This window comes from Tribolium castaneum, unplaced genomic scaffold, assembly GCF_031307605.1.
Source record: "Tribolium castaneum strain GA2 unplaced genomic scaffold, icTriCast1.1 ptg000059l, whole genome shotgun sequence".
Taxonomy (NCBI): domain Eukaryota; kingdom Metazoa; phylum Arthropoda; class Insecta; order Coleoptera; family Tenebrionidae; genus Tribolium; species Tribolium castaneum.
Genome location: NW_026986656.1, coordinates 31,678 through 50,923, shown reverse-complemented (window position 1 = coordinate 50,923; position 19,246 = coordinate 31,678). Strand labels below are relative to the sequence as shown.

The following is a 19,246-nucleotide window of genomic DNA, read 5'->3' as shown; positions in this document are numbered from 1 at the left end:
TTATTCTCATCTAATTTCTGTTTCGCTGCTTTAGCATCATTTACAGCTTTAGTTATAGCAGCAGCACCTCCGCCCATAGCCCCTAAGGCACTAAGTCCTCCAAAAATTAATGGTAACAATGGTAAAAATCCTCCTGTTTTTATAGGTATAATACGAGGAATTTTTATACGCTTACGACCTCCAGATTTTCTAACTGCTATACGAGCAGCTGATAATGCAGATTTTATATTATCATATCCCTTATTTTCTAAATTTGATAAAAGAGCTTTATGAAAAGGTTGTTGTTTTTTCTGTGTCCTCTTTCTAGATTTCTTTGTCTTCCTTTTCGATTTTTTCCTTTGGATTCCCATACCTAATTTCCTTTTGACTTTCATTGCGTTAGTTACAAACCAGGCACTTGCTTTTTCACCAAATGAAGCGTCTTTAGACTTAACACGTGACCATGCACTATCTTCTAAAATTCGATCCGCTTGATGTCTATCTTTTAAATCGTTGGAATTAGCGTAAGCTATATCGTGCGTTTTACAAAAGCTGTCAAGCTTGTTTATTCCAGGATCACCTCGTTCTAACCGTTTCTTAAGTTTTGTACCAGGTCCGCAATATTGATATCCTGGTAAATGTAATTCAAAAGGTAATTTATTGATTGCAGTATTTAATAGTCCTTCCCCTTTGAAAGACAACATTTAACTGAACTTTTTTCCCTATATAAACCTTCTTATAAATGTTTTTAATTTAGTATGAAAATGAAAGTGTTAAAGCAAAAATTACAATTACCTATCATAAATCATGATTATAATAATGTTGATAATAAACATAAAATGTCTCATCGACATGGTACACTTTTACCCGAATCAATACGTTGTATAATTTGTGGACCTTCTGGTGGAGGAAAAACTAACATATTATTGTCTTTATTGTTTGATCCCAACGGATTGAAATTTGAAAACATATATATTTATTGTAAATCATTATATCAACCGAAGTATAAACTGCTTAGTGATGTGCTACAAAAAATTAAAGGAATGGAATATAACCAGTATGAACATAATGAAGACGTGCTAGATCCAAAAGATGCAAAAAATAACTCTATTTTTATATTTGATGATGTCATAATGTGTAATCAAGCTAAGATAAGGGATTACTTTTGCATGGGCCGGCATAAAAATATTGATAGTTTCTATCTCTGTCAAACATATACAAAAATACCGAAACATTTAATTCGAGATAATGCAAATTTATTGGTAATATTAAAACAAGATCTGTTAAATTTAAAACATGTATATGAAGATCATGTTGGTGCTGATATGAAATTCGAACAATTCTGTGAAATATGTCAGGAATGTTGGAAAAACCAATATGGTTTTTTGGTTATATGTAAAGATAATGAATTAAATAAGGGTCGATATAGAAAAGGGTTTGATCATTTTATTCAAGTGTAGAGTGATATCTATTTGAGAACGTTTCCAGACCGGTTAATATCAGTTTCACAGCGGTTAGTATCGGTGCGATATCGGTTAATACCGGTTCCAAAGCGGTTAGTATCGGTTAGATACCGGTTAGAGACCGGTTAATATCGGTCTCAGACCGGTTAGTATCGGTGTGATATTGGTTAATACCGGTTCCAGAGCGGTTATTATCGGATAGAGACCGGTTAATATCGGTTTCAGACCGGTTAATGTCTGTTAAAAAGCAGTTCCTGATCGGTTTGAGATCGGTTAATATCAGTTTGAGACCCGTTATAATAGCAGTCGAATAAGAAGTTATATAAACAATAATTCTGATTTGTTCGGTTAGTTTATAACATTAAGCGGTAATGATGGGTACCAAACCAGATCAAAACCTTAAAAGACATATATTAAAAGCAGCTGATTCAATTCGAAAGAAGTATAAAGCCATAAAGTTAAACAGCAGTGAAGCGGATGAGTCAATTAAAAAGCTTTTTCAGCCTGTTATAAATCCTTTAGAAGAAATTTCAATAAAATTGGAGAAGCAATCTCCACCACCACAGCAACAACAACAAAAACAACACAAAAGACCAAAACATCATATTCAAAAGCAAAGGAAACAATTTCTTAAACTACCAAAAAAAGAAAAGATTAAACAAGAACTTGAACTACCAGTTGAAGAAACATATGAACCTAGTACATCACTGCGACAACCAGAAGAAATATATGAGTCATTACCAGAAATAAAAGAAGAAGATGAAGAAACCAAATCTGACACTATGGATGATTTAATTAATAGCAGACATATTTTAGATGAATTTTTAGAACAATATCCTCCAGTTGCGAGAAATGCAATAGAAGCAGTTTTAGAGAAAACCAGTGATCAGACATTTGGTCCTAGATATAATTCAAAAGAGAATAAACTATTTATGGGTAAACATGAATTAATAATCAGTCAAAATGGTGATTTAATTTTAGATAATGAATCATTTCCTGGTACTCCTGGTTTATACAGACTAATATTTTTTAAAAACCCTGAAGATAAATACACTCAAATTACAAAAGAGGATCGGTCAGCATACAAAAAAATACTTGAAATTTCTAATACACATAGAAAAAATAATGATCCCACAAAACAACTAAAAGGTCATAGAGGTGTAAAATATACTCAAATTGTGCAACCAATGTTTACTTCATTTCCTAAATCTCCGTTTATTGGTGAAGGATTATTCACTAATAAACGTGTAGAATATGTTTACTGGGATGACATAAATGAATTAGTGTCACGTCTAGCATTATTACATGCAGCGACAAAAGCGGGTAACAATTCCCATCTGAATGAAATTTTATCAATAGAAGAAGAATTAAAGGAATGTGGTGTAATATATTAGGCTTAAGTTTTTTTCTGGTTAATCCTCAGTGTTGAAATGCCCATTGATCTATTCGGACGTAAAGTGTTATCAGCATCAAGTGCATTTTTTAAATCTACACCATCACCTTTTGTTTTCACTGCTGATGGTGACCTTGATTTAAAACATCATAGAATCTGTAACATTAATGATCCAACAGAAGACAAAGATTGTGCGAATAAGGTATATATTGATTTAGTAAGTAAACAAATATACCAAAAGATGGAAGGAGTAATAGCTGCTTTAACGGATTTAAATAATAATGTTCATAAAGCAGATGCTATATGGATGGATAAATTTAATCAGTTAAACTTAACCATGAATGTTAAGTACAAAATACTTGATGAAAAAATTGATAATATAATTGCTACAATTCCTCACACGATTGAATCAGAATTGCATAACAAACATTTAAGTATAAATTATGAAATCGATAACAAGTGGAAAAAATTTATGAATAATTCAAATGAGATAACCAGACGAATAAAAAAACTTGAAGAACGCTTTGAAGGAATCGATAGTATTAAGATAAAACCAGAAACCATTTCCAAACGTTCTAAAGCAGGTGATACAGATCAACTTGAAAATGTACCTATATCAAAGAAAAGGAAAGTAACAGATTCATATGAAAATAGTGAAAGATAGAACCCATGCCTCATAATAAAAACAAGTGTCCTCCAGGTCAAATGTCAGATCGTCATGGAAATTGTAGAGAAGTGTACCGTAAATAAGCAATGGTTCGACTAAAGCAAGTTAGTGATGTAAAGCAAAAATTGGTAAACGAGATATTTAAACCTGCACGCAGGAATTTTAAACGAAGACGTACTATAATTAAAGGATTGGATGATTTATGGCAAGTAGATTTAGCAGAAATGCAAAATTTATCTTATCATAATAATGGATTTAAATATATTTTAGTCGTAATCGACTGTTTTTCTAAATTTTTATGGACCAGACCACTGAAATCGAAATCAGCTAATGAGGTTAGCAGAGCTATGGAATCAATACTGAAGAATGAAAAAGAACGAATACCAAAGAATTTACAGTCAGATCAAGGAAAGGAATTTTATAATACCACTTTTCAGGATTTGATGAGACGTTATAATATTAATCACTATAGTACGTACAGCGTTAAAAAAGCAGCAATTGCTGAACGAGTTATACGTACTTTAAAATCCAAAATTTATCGATATTTTACGTTATTTGCGACACATAAATGGATAAATAAATTGCAAGAGATAACCAAAAATTATAATACTACAATACATCGAACAACAGGAAGGAAACCCACAGAGATAAACGCTTCGAATCAAGGAGACATAACAGCATATGATCATCTAAAGATTGTTGATAAAAACAGAAAAAAATTTAAAGTCGGAGATTTCGTAAGAATTAGCAAAGAAAAGATGTTATTTGAAAAAGGATATACACCCAATTGGTCAACGGAAATTTTTAAAATCAGTAAGATTAATCTAACCAATCCTGTAACATTTCTGCTAGAAGATAAAGAAGGTCAACCAATCAAAGGAGCTTTTTATATTTGGGAATTATCAAAAACTCAATATCCTGACGTCTATTTAGTTGAGAAAGTGATTCGACGTAAAGGAACTAAATTATTTGTGAAATGGTTAGGTTTACCAGATAATCAGAATAGTTGGATTGAAATGAAAGATATTACCTAATAAATAAGAAATATATATACGATATAATTATTTAACGTCTAATTTAGTTCCATTTAAGATGGCAACGAGTGTAGAACCTGTTATAAAAAAAGTGCTGCATTTTGAAAAAACCATAAGCGATATTCGATTACTAATGAAACTGGAACTACTGAAATTAGGACCGTGCCAGTTGATGGATATATTTCATAAATTACCGGAAACATATCAACAAGATCATGATATAAAGCTGAATCTACCATGTTTACAACATTATTATAACAGTTTTGACGAAGATCAGTTTGATGGTCCTCCTTCATCAATAAATAATTGTGTTTCGTGTATTTTAGATGATACAGGAAGCCAACAACAACAACAACAACAACAACAACAACAACAACAACAACAACAACCCACTGCGTTTCAAGTGTAATGCCTCTTTTGAACTCATCACTCATCTTGTTTGTTACTCTTATACAAAATGTGTTGTACGTGCAAAAACCGTTAGATGTTGTAGATATGTACATCGTCTTCACTAGTGAAAGTCCTAACAACACAAGATGGTCTCCTCTCTGGAAAAGTTTATTTTTCAACGATGTTGATTACCAATGGAAGAAGATGAATCTGGGTTATTTGAGCAATACTGCAATAGAAATATTTAAATATGAAAATGTTTCTATAGCAAACTCTGTAATATATTTTAAATTAAGACTAGTTTTTACCAATAGTAATTATATTGATACTGACTGGAAGAGACTTATACTTAATGATCATGATGTAGTTTCAATAAAAAATTGTTTTAATCATGTTCCTACCTTTTTAGCAATGTTTGGAATTGTTTGTACATGTTGGATCGTTTTTATGATGTTCATAGCGTTAGGTTTGGCTTAAAAACTGCAATTAAAAATTTATTTAGGTGTATGACTTTGTTAGTTTAAGTATGTAGTTTGTTTTATGTCTAATAAAAAATAATATTCATTCTGATTATTTTTGTTATCATATTTCCTGTCTAACGTTTTTTTCCTTAAAAACGTTAAATTTTTATCAGTTATATTTTGAATTTTTTGAATTTTTACGTAAGGAACCACAATATCCGGTTGCAAAGTTTATGGAATATAAAATCATATCGCATCAATGATTAATTCATTTCTACTTCGACTGTCCGTGTATGAAAGTAATCATGTTCAAGTGCTCTCAATGCGATAACAAGTTTACTCGCAAAGATGCTTTAACACGTCATGTAAAAAAACATAGTAAGTAAATACATTTTACGTTATAGAAATTGTTTTAATTAAGAGCATTTTTAAGGTGATAAATTATCTAAACTCACTTGCACCGGATGTAAAACGTCATTTACGAGATTTGATAACTATAGGCGTCATATTACAAATTCATCATTGTGTTCAATGGATTCGGATGATATGACTCCTAAAAAAGCCCGCCTGACAACTAGAACACCTTTACAAGGTATTTTTGTAAATATTCTTTATATTATTATTATTATAACTTGTTTTTGTTTTTAGAAGTTACTACTAACGCTCCATCATGTTCATTTCATCAATTTTGTGAAATATGCAATAGTCACTACAGAGGATCCAGATTAAACCATTTACGTTCTTTAAAACATAAAAGTGTCATCTCCGCCAAAATTAATGATGATGATGATTTCGTTGAAGAATATCAAGTTGCCTTCAAATCAAGAATTACCTCATACCGATTGAAAAATTCACAACTAGATGACTTGGAAGTGTGCAATTTTTTTGAAAGAAATCAAGATAAACTTATCACTTTAATAACTAGAAAACTGAGAGAATTTAACCAACTTAAAATTAATTTCGAACTTTTTGCTAAATATATTTTACCTTCTAAAGACATTATCGAAATCAAATCATTCAACACTAAAAATATCATCATTTCAATATCGACAAATATTAAGGTAGAACTGGAAGAAATATGTGGCGTCATAAAAAACAAAATGAGTGAATTCTTGGAAAAAGATAGTGGTAAGTAATATCAATTTTATTTATAAACATATTATTGTATTAAATTTTTTAGGTTGGATTTTAATGGAAATTTTGTTTTTGGAACTTAATATCAACAAATTCAATCCACTACGTGCATCAACATATATACCATTACCGAAGGACATAGCGAAGCGGAGAGCGGTTATCAATATTCATAATGATGATAATGAATGTTTCAAATGGTCTGTTTTGGCACACCTTCATTCAACTGAAGTAAATGTTAATCGACATCGAGTTGATGCTTATCGTGAGTTTGAAGAGGAATTAGATTTTACAGATATTTCATTTCCGGTTAAATTAACTGATATTTTTAAATTTGAAGCACTTAATAATATTAGTGTAAATGTCTATGGAACAGAGCAGCGTTTTGATCATGAAAAAGGTAAATGGGTATCAGATATTATAGGTCCCTTTTATTTAACTTCTAAGAAACGAGACATTCATGTAAATTTATTACTTATCGTAGACGATGAAAGAATGATCAAACATTACTGTCTGATAAGCAACATTTCTCGATTAATAAGTTCACAACTTTCCAAACATAATCATGCTAAATTTATATGTAACGGTTGTCTATTATTTTTTTCGAGTGAACAAAAATTAGTTAAACATCGTAAGTATGCTTGTAATGAAGTTGTCACTACATTACCAACTTCTGATCTGATTATAAATAAATTTGGTAAAGAAGTGCCTGGTAATGAATTAACATTTCAAAATTTTGATAAATCTCTTAAAGTTCCTTTTGTATTTTATTTCGATTTTGAATCTATTTTAAAACCTTTACGCAATGATAATTCAGCCGATAATATCCGTACAATTGTTACACATTTACATGAACCATATAGTTTCGGATATTACATAAAATGTGCATATAATGATAATTTATCAATTTATCGGACTTATCGAGGAAAAGATGCTCCTAAAATTTTTGTGAAATGGTTGCAAGATGATGTAAATAGACTTTATCACGATCACCTCAAACATATCGTACCACTTGAAATGACTCCGTTAGATGAATTGGTTTTTCAAATATCTACCCATTGTCATTTATGTAAAGAACCTTTCAAAACAGATTACGGAAGTCTAAATTGTGATAGAGTTCGTAATCATTGTCACTTAACAGGTGAATTTTTAGGACCTGCACATTCTATTTGTAATTTAAATTATAAGATTCCAAAATATATCCCTGTTTTTTGTCATAATTTAACTAATTATGATAGTCATTTATTTATTAAAGCTTTAGCAACAGAAAAGACCATCATTAATTGCATTGCTCAAACTAAAGAAAAGTATATTACATTTTCAAAAAAAATTTTAGTTGATAAGGTCATGAACACGACTACAAATACAGTTGACAATATTTTTATAACGCTTAGATTCGTAGATTCGTTCCGTTTCCTTTCTTTTTCATTAGATAAATTATCTCAGACTTTAACTTCTAATGAATGTCTAACCATTCGGAAACACTTTCCGGACGATAACCAATTTAATTTGATAAGACAAAAAGGTGTTTTTCCATATTCATATTTGGATTGTTTTAATAAGTTAGATGATACCAGTTTACCATTGATTCAACAATTTTATGATAATCTTAATAAAACTGATATCAGTGAACATGATTATGAGCGAGCACAGGAAGTCTGGAATCTATTTGATTGCAAAACGTTAGGTGATTATTCCGACATTTATTTAAAGTCTGATGTTTTGTTACTAACAGACATTTTTGAAAATTTCAGAAAGGTTTGTCTCAAAATTTATGAACTAGATCCAGCTCATTACTTAACAGCACCTTCATTAGGCTGGGATGCTATGTTAAAAATGACTGGAATTAAATTCGAATTGTTAACTGATATAGACATGGTACATTTCTTTCGAAAATCTATTAGAGGAGGACTTTGTCAATGTTCAAAACGTAAAGCAGTAGCAAATAATAAGTTTTTATCAAATCATGATCCTTCTAAACCAACTTCTTTTATAATGTACCTTGATGCAACCAACTTGTATGGAGCAGCAATGTCTGAATATTTACCTTATAGCGGTTTTCGATGGGAAGATCCTAATGAATTCAATGATAACCTAATTCTCAATTTGACAGATAACGCTGATGTAGGTTATATATTCGAAGTTGATTTAGAATATCCTTCTGAATTACATAATCTTCACAACGATTTACCATTTTGTCCTGAAAAATTTATTCCTCCCTCTAGTAAAACTGAGAAACTTTGCGCAACCTTGAACAATAAAGTACACTATGTTTTACATTATCGAAATTTAAGACAAGCTATACAAGGTGGTTTAAAATTAATTAATATTCACCGTGTTTTAAGTTTTAATCAATCACCATGGTTGAAAACATATATTGATTTAAATACAGAAATGCGTAACAAATCAAAAAACGCGTTAGAAAAAGATGTATTTAAATTAATGAATAATTCAGTTTTTGGTAAAACCATGGAATCAATTGATAAAAGAGTAAACGTGAAATTGGTAACATCATGGAATAATATAGGTAGAAAACCAGGTGCTGAAAGTTTAATTGCACGACCAAATTTTAAAAATTCATCTATCTTTACACCAAATTTTGTAGCTATTCAATTAGAGAACGAAAAAGTTTTCTACAATAAACCTCTGTATGTAGGTTTTACTATTCTAGATATCAGTAAAACTATTATGTATGATTTTTATTATAATTTCATAAAACTTAAATACGGTAACAATGCAACGCTTTTGTATACCGATACTGATAGTTTAGTAATTGAAATTTTTTGTGAAAATATTTATGATGATATTAAATCTAATATAGAGCGTTTTGATACTTCAAATTATAAAGCAGAAAATATTCATGGAATACCTGTATCGTCTTCTGTCATCGGGAAGATGAAAGATGAATATAAAGGACGTGTAATATCAGAATTTTTAGGAACAGGTGCTAAAGCATATTGTGTGGATGTTGAAGGTGAATTATCTAAAAAAGCTAAGGGTATTAAACACAATGTAATTACAAGTGAATTACATAAAATTGACTACCAAAACGCAGTTACTGTTCCAAACACTGAAATTATTAAAGAAATGAATATCTTTCGTTCGAAGCTTCATAACATTTACACAGAATTAAAGAAAAAAATTGCTTTATCTTTCAAAGATGATAAACGTTACATCTTAAACAATTCTGAAGGTAGAACATTATCTTGGGGTCATAAAAATATTCTTCCTCAAACTCAGGAATAATATTTAATTTGTATTGTAGTTATTGTATTATAATGTTTATGTATTATAATATGTATGTATGTATGTACTTATATTTAGATGTAATAAACAATTAAAGTAATTTATTGTTTTTATTATTATCCATTAACCAAATAGCTTATGTGAATTTGTTTCAGGTTTCCAAAATAGACAGCACTATCCACTCTACCTACCTGAGGTTCGACTCCCCATGGAAGGAACAACAACAACAACAACTTTTTTTGCATTATATTTTAAACAAATAACAAAATAAACTTGGTGCGCAACAGACAAGTTAGGCAAACAACATTACAAAAATAAAAAACTACATATACTAGGTTTTTTTTCCTTATCGATAAAATAATGACTTTCCTTTATTAGTTATTAGTGACAAGCGCGATGATTTTCTGATATTTTGCTTAACTCAATACAGCATGTATTGTATATATACTTCATGTATTCAAAATTGCACATTTCAAAAATCATATATTCAAAATTTCACAACCCCAAAAACCAAAAATTTCACAACCCCAAAAAGCTACTACTACTACTACTACTTGTTTTCTTGGTTGCATATTCGCAAACGGGCGGGGGGTGTGTTTAAAAAAAAAAAATGGAGGCCAGCGCCATCTTTGATTGACGGCTGCGCTGACGGCAGCGCCATCTAGCGAAAAGTTTGCAGACCGTGGCGCCATCTAACGTGAGAATTTAGGCGGAATTTGTGACGACATCGGCGCTACCAACATTACACCCAATATTAATTTTTAAATAAATTAAAATTTTGGCGCCATTTTTTTTAACAAACAAACATGGCCGACTAATTTCAAATATTAATTTTGAAATAATTTAAATTTGGCGCCAATTTACCATTAAACAAAAATGACCGCCGCCGACTTTCAAACTTCCAAGATGGCGACGATTATTATTATTATTATTATTATTATACTACATAAATATATTTGCATCATCACAAATGGCGTCAGTCGGCCGCAGGCCGGCTGACCAGCTGGTCGCAGGCCAGCGAGCTGCGATTACGCGCTTGCGTCTGCGGCTGACTGACACAATTTTCACACATGCGCAGTAGAGGGAGGTGGAGGTGGTTTTTGAACCGGCTATCTCTATCTACTCATGATCAAGGGAAGTTTAACCTAATAACTCTCCATTATTCATTCCAAGGATCCTTTCTTCCCCAAATTCCAAGATCAAGAAGAGATGAATTTTTTCAATTAACTTCCATATAACTGAGCAGCCCATCGCAATAAAACATATTACGAGTAGCCCGCTTTATTAATGTTTCTCTCCGACACTTCAAAGACTCGAATCCATGTTTGCCTTAAATATTAAGGTCTTGTGTCAACAGGCGCGACCTTGTAAATAATCCAATCGCGCATCTTTAAGAGGCAGAATAACGATGATTTAAGGCTTGGAGGGCAAAACGTGATACGTGGAAAAAATAATAAAAAGATTAAGGTCAGCGGAGTTTTTACACAAAGCTCATGCATACACTGTTTGATCAGACAAGAAATAGCAAATATATTTCAGTGAAAGCAGCATGAATGTTTTGACGTCTTTATATAAAATATAAAACGAGTACGTGTTTGGGGTGCAGAGAGTGGACTGCTGGCAAAGGGGCGCACGTAAGAACCCGTTTAATCTTCGTCCGTCTAGCTCAACTAGAGCCGGATGCAATTTAAATTGGGAAAGTTCGAGCTTACATTTTTACTCGAATAGTAGATAGAGATAGCCGGTTCAAAAACCACCTCCACCTCCCTCTACTGCGCATGTGTGAAAATTGTGTCAGTCAGCCGCAGACGCAAGCGCGTAATCGCAGCTCGCTGGCCTGCGACCAGCTGGTCAGCCGGCCTGCGGCCGACTGACGCCATTTGTGATGATGCAAATATATTTATGTAGTATAATAATAATAATAATAATAATAATCGTCGCCATCTTGGAAGTTTGAAAGTCGGCGGCGGTCATTTTTGTTTAATGGTAAATTGGCGCCAAATTTAAATTATTTCAAAATTAATATTTGAAATTAGTCGGCCATGTTTGTTTGTTAAAAAAAATGGCGCCAAAATTTTAATTTATTTAAAAATTAATATTGGGTGTAATGTTGGTAGCGCCGATGTCGTCACAAATTCCGCCTAAATTCTCACGTTAGATGGCGCCACGGTCTGCAAACTTTTCGCTAGATGGCGCTGCCGTCAGCGCAGCCGTCAATCAAAGATGGCGCTGGCCTCCATTTTTTTTTTTTAAACACACCCCCCGCCCGTTTGCGAATATGCAACCAAGAAAACAAGTAGTAGTAGTAGTAGTAGCTTTTTGGGGTTGTGAAATTTTTGGTTTTTGGGGTTGTGAAATTTTGAATATATGATTTTTGAAATGTGCAATTTTGAATACATGAAGTATATATACAATACATGCTGTATTGAGTTAAGCAAAATATCAGAAAATCATCGCGCTTGTCACTAATAACTAATAAAGGAAAGTCATTATTTTATCGATAAGGAAAAAAAACCTAGTATATGTAGTTTTTTATTTTTGTAATGTTGTTTGCCTAACTTGTCTGTTGCGCACCAAGTTTATTTTGTTATTTGTTTAAAATATAATGCAAAAAAAGTTGTTGTTGTTGTTGTTCCTTCCATGGGGAGTCGAACCTCAGGTAGGTAGAGTGGATAGTGCTGTCTATTTTGGAAACCTGAAACAAATTCACATAAGCTATTTGGTTAATGGATAATAATAAAAACAATAAATTACTTTAATTGTTTATTACATCTAAATATAAGTACATACATACATACATATTATAATACATAAACATTATAATACAATAACTACAATACAAATTAAATATTATTCCTGAGTTTGAGGAAGAATATTTTTATGACCCCAAGATAATGTTCTACCTTCAGAATTGTTTAAGATGTAACGTTTATCATCTTTGAAAGATAAAGCAATTTTTTTCTTTAATTCTGTGTAAATGTTATGAAGCTTCGAACGAAAGATATTCATTTCTTTAATAATTTCAGTGTTTGGAACAGTAACTGCGTTTTGGTAGTCAATTTTATGTAATTCACTTGTAATTACATTGTGTTTAATACCCTTAGCTTTTTTAGATAATTCACCTTCAACATCCACACAATATGCTTTAGCACCTGTTCCTAAAAATTCTGATATTACACGTCCTTTATATTCATCTTTCATCTTCCCGATGACAGAAGACGATACAGGTATTCCATGAATATTTTCTGCTTTATAATTTGAAGTATCAAAACGCTCTATATTAGATTTAATATCATCATAAATATTTTCACAAAAAATTTCAATTACTAAACTATCAGTATCGGTATACAAAAGCGTTGCATTGTTACCGTATTTAAGTTTTATGAAATTATAATAAAAATCATACATAATAGTTTTACTGATATCTAGAATAGTAAAACCTACATACAGAGGTTTATTGTAGAAAACTTTTTCGTTCTCTAATTGAATAGCTACAAAATTTGGTGTAAAGATAGATGAATTTTTAAAATTTGGTCGTGCAATTAAACTTTCAGCACCTGGTTTTCTACCTATATTATTCCATGATGTTACCAATTTCACGTTTACTCTTTTATCAATTGATTCCATGGTTTTACCAAAAACTGAATTATTCATTAATTTAAATACATCTTTTTCTAACGCGTTTTTTGATTTGTTACGCATTTCTGTATTTAAATCAATATATGTTTTCAACCATGGTGATTGATTAAAACTTAAAACACGGTGAATATTAATTAATTTTAAACCACCTTGTATAGCTTGTCTTAAATTTCGATAATGTAAAACATAGTGTACTTTATTGTTCAAGGTTGCGCAAAGTTTCTCAGTTTTACTAGAGGGAGGAATAAATTTTTCAGGACAAAATGGTAAATCGTTGTGAAGATTATGTAATTCAGAAGGATATTCTAAATCAACTTCGAATATATAACCTACATCAGCGTTATCTGTCAAATTGAGAATTAGGTTATCATTGAATTCATTAGGATCTTCCCATCGAAAACCGCTATAAGGTAAATATTCAGACATTGCTGCTCCATACAAGTTGGTTGCATCAAGGTACATTATAAAAGAAGTTGGTTTAGAAGGATCATGATTTGATAAAAACTTATTATTTGCTACTGCTTTACGTTTTGAACATTGACAAAGTCCTCCTCTAATAGATTTTCGAAAGAAATGTACCATGTCTATATCAGTTAACAATTCGAATTTAATTCCAGTCATTTTTAACATAGCATCCCAGCCTAATGAAGGTGCTGTTAAGTAATGAGCTGGATCTAGTTCATAAATTTTGAGACAAACCTTTCTGAAATTTTCAAAAATGTCTGTTAGTAACAAAACATCAGACTTTAAATAAATGTCGGAATAATCACCTAACGTTTTGCAATCAAATAGATTCCAGACTTCCTGTGCTCGCTCATAATCATGTTCACTGATATCAGTTTTATTAAGATTATCATAAAATTGTTGAATCAATGGTAAACTGGTATCATCTAACTTATTAAAACAATCCAAATATGAATATGGAAAAACACCTTTTTGTCTTATCAAATTAAATTGGTTATCGTCCGGAAAGTGTTTCCGAATGGTTAGACATTCATCAGAAGTTAAAGTCTGAGATAATTTATCTAATGAAAAAGAAAGGAAACGGAACGAATCTACGAATCTAAGCGTTATAAAAATATTGTCAACTGTATTTGTAGTCGTGTTCATGACCTTATCAACTAAAATTTTTTTTGAAAATGTAATATACTTTTCTTTAGTTTGAGCAATGCAATTAATGATGGTCTTTTCTGTTGCTAAAGCTTTAATAAATAAATGACTATCATAATTAGTTAAATTATGACAAAAAACAGGGATATATTTTGGAATCTTATAATTTAAATTACAAATAGAATGTGCAGGTCCTAAAAATTCACCTGTTAAGTGACAATGATTACGAACTCTATCACAATTTAGACTTCCGTAATCTGTTTTGAAAGGTTCTTTACATAAATGACAATGGGTAGATATTTGAAAAACCAATTCATCTAACGGAGTCATTTCAAGTGGTACGATATGTTTGAGGTGATCGTGATAAAGTCTATTTACATCATCTTGCAACCATTTCACAAAAATTTTAGGAGCATCTTTTCCTCGATAAGTCCGATAAATTGATAAATTATCATTATATGCACATTTTATGTAATATCCGAAACTATATGGTTCATGTAAATGTGTAACAATTGTACGGATATTATCGGCTGAATTATCATTGCGTAAAGGTTTTAAAATAGATTCAAAATCGAAATAAAATACAAAAGGAACTTTAAGAGATTTATCAAAATTTTGAAATGTTAATTCATTACCAGGCACTTCTTTACCAAATTTATTTATAATCAGATCAGAAGTTGGTAATGTAGTGACAACTTCATTACAAGCATACTTACGATGTTTAACTAATTTTTGTTCACTCGAAAAAAATAATAGACAACCGTTACATATAAATTTAGCATGATTATGTTTGGAAAGTTGTGAACTTATTAATCGAGAAATGTTGCTTATCAGACAGTAATGTTTGATCATTCTTTCATCGTCTACGATAAGTAATAAATTTACATGAATGTCTCGTTTCTTAGAAGTTAAATAAAAGGGACCTATAATATCTGATACCCATTTACCTTTTTCATGATCAAAACGCTGCTCTGTTCCATAGACATTTACACTAATATTATTAAGTGCTTCAAATTTAAAAATATCAGTTAATTTAACCGGAAATGAAATATCTGTAAAATCTAATTCCTCTTCAAACTCACGATAAGCATCAACTCGATGTCGATTAACATTTACTTCAGTTGAATGAAGGTGTGCCAAAACAGACCATTTGAAACATTCATTATCATCATTATGAATATTGATAACCGCTCTCCGCTTCGCTATGTCCTTCGGTAATGGTATATATGTTGATGCACGTAGTGGATTGAATTTGTTGATATTAAGTTCCAAAAACAAAATTTCCATTAAAATCCAACCTAAAAAATTTAATACAATAATATGTTTATAAATAAAATTGATATTACTTACCACTATCTTTTTCCAAGAATTCACTCATTTTGTTTTTTATGACGCCACATATTTCTTCCAGTTCTACCTTAATATTTGTCGATATTGAAATGATGATATTTTTAGTGTTGAATGATTTGATTTCGATAATGTCTTTAGAAGGTAAAATATATTTAGCAAAAAGTTCGAAATTAATTTTAAGTTGGTTAAATTCTCTCAGTTTTCTAGTTATTAAAGTGATAAGTTTATCTTGATTTCTTTCAAAAAAATTGCACACTTCCAAGTCATCTAGTTGTGAATTTTTCAATCGGTATGAGGTAATTCTTGATTTGAAGGCAACTTGATATTCTTCAACGAAATCATCATCATCATTAATTTTGGCGGAGATGACACTTTTATGTTTTAAAGAACGTAAATGGTTTAATCTGGATCCTCTGTAGTGACTATTGCATATTTCACAAAATTGATGAAATGAACATGATGGAGCGTTAGTAGTAACTTCTAAAAACAAAAACAAGTTATAATAATAATAATATAAAGAATATTTACAAAAATACCTTGTAAAGGTGTTCTAGTTGTCAGGCGGGCTTTTTTAGGAGTCATATCATCCGAATCCATTGAACACAATGATGAATTTGTAATATGACGCCTATAGTTATCAAATCTCGTAAATGACGTTTTACATCCGGTGCAAGTGAGTTTAGATAATTTATCACCTTAAAAATGCTCTTAATTAAAACAATTTCTATAACGTAAAATGTATTTACTTACTATGTTTTTTTACATGACGTGTTAAAGCATCTTTGCGAGTAAACTTGTTATCGCATTGAGAGCACTTGAACATGATTACTTTCATACACGGACAGTCGAAGTAGAAATGAATTAATCATTGATGCGATATGATTTTATATTCCATAAACTTTGCAACCGGATATTGTGGTTCCTTACGTAAAAATTCAAAAAATTCAAAATATAACTGATAAAAATTTAACGTTTTTAAGGAAAAAAACGTTAGACAGGAAATATGATAACAAAAATAATCAGAATGAATATTATTTTTTATTAGACATAAAACAAACTACATACTTAAACTAACAAAGTCATACACCTAAATAAATTTTTAATTGCAGTTTTTAAGCCAAACCTAACGCTATGAACATCATAAAAACGATCCAACATGTACAAACAATTCCAAACATTGCTAAAAAGGTAGGAACATGATTAAAACAATTTTTTATTGAAACTACATCATGATCATTAAGTATAAGTCTCTTCCAGTCAGTATCAATATAATTACTATTGGTAAAAACTAGTCTTAATTTAAAATATATTACAGAGTTTGCTATAGAAACATTTTCATATTTAAATATTTCTATTGCAGTATTGCTCAAATAACCCAGATTCATCTTCTTCCATTGGTAATCAACATCGTTGAAAAATAAACTTTTCCAGAGAGGAGACCATCTTGTGTTGTTAGGACTTTCACTAGTGAAGACGATGTACATATCTACAACATCTAACGGTTTTTGCACGTACAACACATTTTGTATAAGAGTAACAAACAAGATGAGTGATGAGTTCAAAAGAGGCATTACACTTGAAACGCAGTGGGTTGTTGTTGTTGTTGTTGTTGTTGTTGTTGTTGTTGTTGTTGGCTTCCTGTATCATCTAAAATACACGAAACACAATTATTTATTGATGAAGGAGGACCATCAAACTGATCTTCGTCAAAACTGTTATAATAATGTTGTAAACATGGTAGATTCAGCTTTATATCATGATCTTGTTGATATGTTTCCGGTAATTTATGAAATATATCCATCAACTGGCACGGTCCTAATTTCAGTAGTTCCAGTTTCATTAGTAATCGAATATCGCTTATGGTTTTTTCAAAATGCAGCACTTTTTTTATAACAGGTTCTACACTCGTTGCCATCTTAAATGGAACTAAATTAGACGTTAAATAATTATATCGTATATATATTTCTTATTTATTAGGTAATATCTTTCATTTCAATCCAACTATTCTGATTATCTGGTAAACCTAACCATTTCACAAATAATTTAGTTCCTTTACGTCGAATCACTTTCTCAACTAAATAGACGTCAGGATATTGAGTTTTTGATAATTCCCAAATATAAAAAGCTCCTTTGATTGGTTGACCTTCTTTATCTTCTAGCAGAAATGTTACAGGATTGGTTAGATTAATCTTACTGATTTTAAAAATTTCCGTTGACCAATTGGGTGTATATCCTTTTTCAAATAACATCTTTTCTTTGCTAATTCTTACGAAATCTCCGACTTTAAATTTTTTTCTGTTTTTATCAACAATCTTTAGATGATCATATGCTGTTATGTCTCCTTGATTCGAAGCGTTTATCTCTGTGGGTTTCCTTCCTGTTGTTCGATGTATTGTAGTATTATAATTTTTGGTTATCTCTTGCAATTTATTTATCCATTTATGTGTCGCAAATAACGTAAAATATCGATAAATTTTGGATTTTAAAGTACGTATAACTCGTTCAGCAATTGCTGCTTTTTTAACGCTGTACGTACTATAGTGATTAATATTATAACGTCTCATCAAATCCTGAAAAGTGGTATTATAAAATTCCTTTCCTTGATCTGACTGTAAATTCTTTGGTATTCGTTCTTTTTCATTCTTCAGTATTGATTCCATAGCTCTGCTAACCTCATTAGCTGATTTCGATTTCAGTGGTCTGGTCCATAAAAATTTAGAAAAACAGTCGATTACGACTAAAATATATTTAAATCCATTATTATGATAAGATAAATTTTGCATTTCTGCTAAATCTACTTGCCATAAATCATCCAATCCTTTAATTATAGTACGTCTTCGTTTAAAATTCCTGCGTGCAGGTTTAAATATCTCGTTTACCAATTTTTGCTTTACATCACTAACTTGCTTTAGTCGAACCATTGCTTATTTACGGTACACTTCTCTACAATTTCCATGACGATCTGACATTTGACCTGGAGGACACTTGTTTTTATTATGAGGCATGGGTTCTATCTTTCACTATTTTCATATGAATCTGTTACTTTCCTTTTCTTTGATATAGGTACATTTTCAAGTTGATCTGTATCACCTGCTTTAGAACGTTTGGAAATGGTTTCTGGTTTTATCTTAATACTATCGATTCCTTCAAAGCGTTCTTCAAGTTTTTTTATTCGTCTGGTTATCTCATTTGAATTATTCATAAATTTTTTCCACTTGTTATCGATTTCATAATTTATACTTAAATGTTTGTTATGCAATTCTGATTCAATCGTGTGAGGAATTGTAGCAATTATATTATCAATTTTTTCATCAAGTATTTTGTACTTAACATTCATGGTTAAGTTTAACTGATTAAATTTATCCATCCATATAGCATCTGCT

General features: G+C 30.8%; 2 long non-coding RNA genes across 4 annotated transcripts; one reads left to right on the top strand and one right to left on the bottom strand.

Annotated features, from left to right (window-relative positions):
• The first annotated feature begins 4,194 nt into the window (after positions 1–4,194).
• LOC135267600 (uncharacterized) lies at positions 4,195–10,109 on the top strand. 2 transcript variants are annotated; one of them, XR_010336009.1, is made up of 5 exons: positions 4,195–4,973; positions 5,030–5,765; positions 5,821–5,979; positions 6,036–6,515; positions 6,568–9,864. It is a non-coding gene; the product is annotated as an uncharacterized LOC135267600 (long non-coding RNA). The 2 variants fall into 2 exon arrangements; XR_010336010.1 differs by lacking the exon at positions 4,195–4,973 and adding an exon at positions 9,920–10,109 and having other exon boundaries at positions 5,474–5,765; positions 6,568–6,749.
• Positions 10,110–12,295: 2,186 nt separating this feature from the next.
• On the bottom strand, positions 12,296–18,172 carry LOC135267601 (uncharacterized). Of its 2 annotated transcripts, none has more exons than XR_010336012.1 (5): positions 16,614–16,908; positions 16,400–16,558; positions 15,864–16,343; positions 15,630–15,811; positions 12,296–12,459 (listed from the first exon to the last, which is right to left on the bottom strand). It is a non-coding gene; the product is annotated as an uncharacterized LOC135267601 (long non-coding RNA). The 2 variants fall into 2 exon arrangements; XR_010336011.1 differs by lacking the exon at positions 12,296–12,459 and adding an exon at positions 17,406–18,172 and having other exon boundaries at positions 12,515–15,811; positions 16,614–17,349.
• Between the last annotated feature and the right edge of the window lie 1,074 nt (positions 18,173–19,246).